Source organism: Andrographis paniculata, unplaced genomic scaffold (genome assembly GCF_009805555.1).
Source record: "Andrographis paniculata isolate CXL003 unplaced genomic scaffold, ASM980555v1 Contig61END, whole genome shotgun sequence".
Taxonomy (NCBI): domain Eukaryota; kingdom Viridiplantae; phylum Streptophyta; class Magnoliopsida; order Lamiales; family Acanthaceae; genus Andrographis; species Andrographis paniculata.
In genome coordinates, this window is record NW_026137597.1 from 1284164 (window position 1) to 1292158 (window position 7995).

Genomic DNA, 7995 nt, shown 5'->3' on the forward strand with positions numbered 1-7995 from the left:
TTCTAAAATTATTTTAGAACGGTCCCTAGAACACGATGAAGACTATGGTGTGGGTTGTAAGAGTCGACAATTGATAGAAATGGACGAGACAAAATTTTACCTTATATTTAACCTAGAATGCTTTGTTTGTTTTTCAAGAGAATTATGAATTTTATTAATCTAAAATGAATGTATACACTAATATAAATACATAATGGACTAGACCTATATTTGTTGGGCCTAAACTAATAATAAAAATATACCTATGTTACTCTCAAATACTTTCGGGTGTCTAGAGGTGATTAGCAGCCCAGCTCATAGGAGTAAATGGGCCGGCCCAAACAGTCCCAATCAAGCTCAAATTTGTGGACAAATAAGAACAAACTTAATTTGATGATAGAGGTAATATGAGTGAGTCAAAGAATTTTCTTAAAAAAAATGGGAAGTGGAAAAAATGGTGGAACAAAAAGGGAAAAAATAAGAATATTATGGATAGACTCATCAAATGCTATTTAAAGGGAATCAAGATTTGAAAATGGATGATCCATCCAAAAAAACAATATACACGATCCATATTTTTTCTATTTTGCTTACGTGTTTGTTGTTCCTACTTTTGTTCCTAAATTCATGTTATTTTCCAATTATCTATTTCATAATCTGATTCCTTTTTGTTTATATTGTTTTTTTCCGATTCTTTCAATTTAGTAGATTAATTTTCCTTACAATTACAATCATTAAATTTCTTTGCGAAACCAAGCCTGGATACCTTCTTCAGTAGGCCGGAGAACCCAATTCTCATCGATTTCGAATAGTCTAAATCCGTTGAGCTTTCATAAAAAATTTCAGTGATAACAGATTGGAACGCTTAGTGGGACTTCGACGAGTTTATTATGTCATGCAAAACATACGGACTGTATCGTCAAATATTCAATATGATTCCACATTAAGGAATCACAAACTACCATCTCCAGACAACACCTCTATGTCAAAAGACAAAGGAATTGCTGGTGAAACTTTGGCGACACATGTTTTTGGGGTGATCATGCACGATGAGTCCTCTATAGCTCCGGGAGGTGTGGAAAGAATGGTGATGATTCCGGCCAGCATTTTACAGGACTAGATCCGGAAGTTCCAAGTGGCACTCCACGGGTCGGCGCTGGAGCTTTCTTGGTATGTTATGCATGTCTTAAAGCCCACCATGCATGATGAATTCTCACGGATGAGGGAGGAGGAAACGTGCAAGGGCAACGCACCGGCGGCCAACCTCGAAATCGCTAGAAAAGACCTTTCGGCAAGCACAATGCAAGGGGCACGTCCGAACCACTTTTAGCATCACTTCAGTATGGAAATATGACCATACTAGCCAAAGAAAATGAAAGCAGGGGCCTCCCGGACGAGACTGTGGCTGAAGAACCTGGGCGGTCCTCGGGGTAAGCCATCTTAGGGCCACCTTCACAATAGGGACATCCGAGAAACAGCGGATATGCACCACCCACGTCCCAGTGGCACCCTAATCTTTTTTTTGGCGGGATAGGCGTCCTCACTTCACCGACAGATGTGAACCGCCAAAGGAATTTTCCGGTTGGATGAGAAAGAGCTGATCCTTGGGAGGCATGGCCGACGATGACCTCGATACCTCTGTTCACTCGACCCCCGGAGTTGCTTGGGAGACAGCTGCCCCACCTCCGATCATATCTTGGGGGGCAGCCCCACCACCTCAGGGCATATAGGGCGCAACTTTGCCATCAGTAACAGTTGCGTGGAACTCTAGTCTACCAGCTTTGGTTGTGTCGCCTCCACCTAGGGGCCAACCAGCATACCCAGAAGTTGTCTCTACTGGACCAACCGAACAACCACACGGATATGGATCCTCACATCAGGGGGCTCCGATCCAATTTGAGAACTTTGCCACTCCACCAACAATACCACCAAGAATGTCCGTCGAGAGGAATCAAGCACGCCCTCCTCCTTCAGAACAACTCCTATAGAGGTATCAACAATCCTTCTCTCGTGCTCAAATAGGTCCAGGACAGCAAATAGGACATGCCGAGATTGCTACCCCACCATGGTTGATTATCAACCCGCAGGCCATCAAGAAGGCAGACTGGAGGCTGTATGGCGACCACATCCAGGTGCCCGTTAGGCCGCATTATCAGCGGCCTTTTTTGAATCAGGTCACCATCAACTAACCCCTTCCCCAGAATGTCCGGATTCCATAATTCACACTATTCTCAGGAGATGATTCATGTTTCACCATCAAGCATATCAGCCCGTTCACGGTGCAATGCGGAAGAGAATTCAGGAACAACGAGTGGTTTAAGCTTCAACTATTTTTGTTGTCCCTCACCGGGCCGGCATTCACATGGTACGCATCTTTTCCGTAAAATTCATTCCATATATGAACAGATCTCGAGAGGCGTTCCACGAGTGCTTTTATAGTCCATTGTCGGAGGTGATGGTATTAAATTTGGCTAACTTATAACAAAAATACAACGAGCCAGTGGAGCATGTTTTGGAAATGTTTCAAAGAGCGGAAGGACGATGTCAGGTTCGGATTCCCAAAAACCAAGTCATCAATATGGCCATCGATAATATGATGCACTAGCTACGAGAAAAGTTGACCTTCCAAGAATACGACCTTCAGCAACTTAACGAAAAAATAGTGAAGGTGGAACAACTCTTCTGTGACACCCATGATGCCAAAAATAAAAAATTCAAAAAAAAACACACCTTATCCAGGTCCAGGAAGAGGAGTCCGACTGTTTGGACGACTCGAAGAAGACATTTTTGGTCGAGATCTCAGAAGGGAAAACGTACACTTTCCTAGCGTTGCAAACACCTAGAAGGAATGAAACAAATATTAAGGTACAATATACGTTTGATATCTCTAAAACCAAACAAATTTTTAATTTTTTGCTGAAGGATAGTCAGCTCCGGTTCAAAGAGGGCCATAAAATGTCATCCAAAAAGGAATTGAACGGAAAGGCTTACTGTAAATGGCATAGCCTGTACGACCATCAACATGGGAGTTGTATTGCTTTCAGAAATGCGATACAAAAATCTATTAAGGAGGGCCCCCTACAGCTGGCCAAAAAATCGGAGATGGTGATCGATACAGAACCATTCACAGCTCCGATCAACGCTATCGGCATCCTACGCACTAAATGGAACCGATCAGCCCCACGACGTGAACGTAACCTAGGAGAAGTCGCCCCTAAAAAGGAACGTATTCGAGCGGCTTGAAAGATCCATAAAATCTCCACGGAGAAACTCGGTGTGGGTCGCCTCTTATCACATAACACCATTGCCAAGGTCAATTTTGAGAAAAAACGACGAGGTGTGGAAAGTAACTTCAATTGATCAAGTAGTGATAACTCCTCATGGCATGTGACGGCTGAAACAGCCCCCGAATGATGAGAGCTAAACTGAAAACCGAAAAGTGAGGAATCAGCCCCTTACTAGGACTCAACGAATGAGACAACAGCGTCAGCTCTGGGCAACACACCTTTTTTTGGAAGAACAAGGGTAGCAACGGAGACAACCCCAGAAGGGTTAAAGGTAGATTGTTGCTAATGAAGATGTGCCAAAAAGTGGAAGAATTACCTCCTCACAGGAGAAGGCAACGTGAATGGAGGCTGAAACAGGTTGTCCCAGAGGACAGAGGTCATTTGGAGCAGCAGGCTCCCTTGGAGGTTCCAGTAGCACCTATTTCGGAGGATGAGTCGGTCATTGAAGCATTGCAAGATGATAAGACATCGATTGCTAGTCTGGACAACATCGCAAATCACCAGGACTTGGAACGGGCGCTATATTATGAAAAAAATATCCATGTAAATACTATCGGCTTCTTGCCCAAGGTGTTCGTAAAGACTTGGACGAAATGAAATTTCACTATGAAAAGATTCAAAATACACACGGAGGCCGATGCACGGCCTACTTGCCAATTTGTTCGCAATGAATAAGGATTGAGAAATGATACGCGACCTTGATGGACGGATTCACAGGACATATGGTGCACCGGAGGATCTGGATCTGTCCTGGTGTATCCTCTTGAGAGGCAAGCAAATTCCTCAGGTCTGTCGTCCTCCTGGGAGGATCAGAACGAAAAAGAGCTTTCTTCTCTCATATGGAGGGCTAACCCATGAGGCTTAGGATCCTGTCAAAGAAATCAACCTTGGTGACGATTCAACCTCTCGGATGATGTTCGTTGCTACTCCCGGATGATGCGGGAATACCAAAGCTGCTTTGCATGGGATCCCCACAAGATGCCGGGCTTACCCAGAGGTTTGGTGGAATATTGGCTACCTACAAAGCTGTCGTTCAGGCTCCATAAGCAGCCCCCATAATGATCCAACCTGGAGTTTCGGTCTAAGGTAAAAAAGAAGCCGCATAAAGATGGAAGATGGAGGAACTAGTTCTGGGCATAGGGAGTTGCCGTAATGAGAGTGTCTTGTGAAGCTCGAGCCATACCGCTGAAATCTTATACAAAAAAATTGGGCTTCAAAGTTCGACAAACTTTTTGCCCAAATATTTTTGGGGGCGGTATTTGTTACTCTCAAATAATTTTGGGCCTCTGGAGGTAATTAACAACCTAGCTCGGAGGAATAGATGAGCCGATTTAAACAGCCCCAATCCAACCCAAATTTGTATACGAACAAGAACAAGCTTAATTTGATGATGGAGATAATGGTGAAGTGAGTCAAAGAACTTTCTTAAACAAAAAATGGGAAATGGAGAAAATAATGGAACAAAAAGGAGGAAAGTGGGAATATTATGGATTTCGATTTCAACCTATTTGGAATCATAAAATAAATTGTCAGTTTTTTATTTGAACCGATAGTTTTTTTTTTGTCAAAAAAAATTGTAAGAACTTGTTGTCGGTTCACTTCTACTAAATCGATGTTCATCTTAACTTCTTTGATACCCTTAACAATATAGTCAGTTGATAAAAATAAAAATAAAAATAGAGGGCGTAGAAGTAATTTTTTAGATAAAAAAAATATATTTCACATAAAATATATTTATAATTAAAAATATTAATAATAGATATAAATTAGAGGAGGCGGAGGGCAAATCCATACTATTAGGTTAAAAAAAACAAATTACATTAAAATTTTTATTTTTCTTTGGGCTTGAGGGGTCCACTCCCAAGTCCCTTGCTTATTCCATACATGATTGCAAGACCAACCTCGGATACTTTTTATAGTAGGCCGGAAAATTCGATTCTCGTCGATTTTGACAGGCCTAAATCCATTGAACTGTCATCGACGAATTTTAACGATAACAACCTAACTTTTCCAGCATTCTTTCTTTATCATTTCCATCATTTCTCGATGAGGTTTTCAACCAGTCATGATTCACAAACGATTGTAAATAAATTAGGAAGTTTGCATCTGTAAAAGGTGGTAAGAGAATCATAAGTTACCGAAGTGGATTGGGGGGCCCTATTGTGGAGGTCCGTACCCTTGTTGTGTGGCTGGTCCAGCATGGGGGACTTTCGGGTATGCTGCTTGCTCTTCAGATGGAGGCGGCATGGCCGAAGCTAGTAGACTAGGGCCTCACGCAACCGCTATTGATGATGGAGCTGCACCCCATAGGCCTGGAGGTTGCGGGTCTACCCCCCAGGATGTGTTCAAAGGTGGAGTGTATGCCCTTCAAGCAATTCCAGGGGCTGATAGGGCGAACGGAGGTATCGAGGCTGTCGTCGGCCATGCCTCCCAAGGGCCGGTTGCTCCTCCTCCGGCCGGAAAGTTCCCATGAACGTTTACATTCGTGGTTGATGTAAGGGTGCCTATTCTACCAAAAAGAAAATTAGTATGGCACTGCGATGTGGGTGGCGCACATCCGATGCTTCCCGGATGTCCCTATTGTGAAGGCGGCCCTGAAATGGCCTGCCCCAAGGACCGCTCAGGTCTTTCTACCACAGCCTCGTCCGGGAGGCCTCTGCCTCCGTTTTCTTTGGCTACTATGGTCACGTTGCCATACTGGAGTGACACCGGAGGTGATCCATCCGTGCCCCCCATGTGTTTCCTCGTCCTTCATTCGTGAGAATTCATCGTGGATGGTGGGCTTTAAGATATCCATAACGTACATGGAAAGCCCCAGCACCGACCCGTGAAGCGCCGCTTGGATCTCTTTCCAAATCTGATCCTGTAAATGTTGGCCGGAATCGTCACCATTCTTTCCACACCTTTCGAAGCTATAGATTACTTATCGTGTGTGATCTCTCCGGAAACATGTGGCGCCGAATTTTCGTTGGTGACTCTTTTTTCATTCGACATGGCGATGCTGTCCGGATGGTAGTTTGCGATTCCTTAATTGCATGAAATGCGAGACTCGTTGTAGTCCCGCTGGGCGTGCCAATCTATTATCGCTAAAATTCGTCAATGAAGGCCCAATGAATTAGGCCAGTCGAGATCAACGTAAATTAGGTTCCCCGGCCTCCTCAAGAAATGATCCCGGCTGATCTCGCAACCGGATATTGAATCGCAACACCTCCGAACAAAAAATATTCATAGAACGATGGCCCGACGATGGACCAAATATGGTACAAATCGAATTGAATGGTATTGCAATATGAAAACAAAGTAGAAAAAAAAAAACAAAAAAACAAAGTAAACGGAAAACAAGAAACTGAATTGAAAATTATGAATGAGAATTGCTTGAATTCAACGTTTAAAAGAAATTAAAGTATGAATTTAAGTTAGCATAGATAAAATGAAAGGAAAATGAAAAATAAAATAAAATTATTTGGGTATTGGCCGGATGAGTGTTCTCTTCTTCCGAGTGATTATTTTCTTCGATATATATCCAATCAAACAACTTTCCACTTTATCTACTTTATTATTTTCTCATAATTTTTTATCTGTACACAAATTTGTGCTGAATTGGGACTACTTGGATGGGACTATTAATCACCTCCGAATGCCAGAAAATATTTGAGAGTAACAATAAGACATAAAAATTTTATAAAAAAAAATTATAAATAAGCACATTGGATCATTTTTCAATATTCATTTATTTTCATTTATGGTTTGTAGAAAGAGAAATAAAAACAAAATAAATGAATTATTTATCTCTCAAGTTTTATTTTTGATTCAACAAACAAAAGAAATTAATATATTTTTATTTTGCTGTTGTTAATTTTTTGTACCAAACATATCCTTAGCTCATCTTTTAGCAAGTTTTATTGAAGAAGAGAAAATAAAAAAGTTGAAACCAATGGCACTAATAATAATAATAATAATAATAATAATAATAAAAGATGACAATGGTTTGTTGTTTTTAGTTTAAATTTTGATTTAAAATGTATTTAAAATAATATTTTATAAAAATAAAAAAAAATTAATATATTTTTATTAATTTATATATATATATATAAGGGCGGAACTACACGGGGTCAACTGAACTCCCAATCCTCAAAATATATGTATTTTTTTACGTAAAAAAATAATAAAAAATTATATATTTTATAGTAATTTGTCTCTTCTAATTTTATATTTTGTAATGTAAAAAATCATAAATTATATTTTTAGTCTTTAAATTTTATTTTTTATAATAAAAAATATTAAATCTTATGTAATTTTGTTGAAATTTTTTATAAAATATTTAAATTTTCCAATTTTTTTATTTTTGTCGAGATGTATCATGAATAAAAAAAAAATCATATTGAATCGATAAAAAGAAAAAAATCGATTTTACTCTCCAAACTTTTACCGCTGATTCCGTCGCTATATATATATAATGAATATTTTGAATATGAATGCATTAAAATATTTATAGTGAATATGTATATTGATATCTAAATATCTAATTGTACCGATCAAATACTCTTACAAAATAATAATGATATAACTGAAATTGTCTTTTAGTGCACACGTCTGTTTCTGTCAATTTTTACTTTTATTCTATTTATTGTAAATTAGTCCAATTTGTCCCAGTGGTCCCAATTTCCATTGCTTTTCATTGAAGCAGTTGATTTTAATGTTTCCAAATATCAAATCAAAATTCAAATTT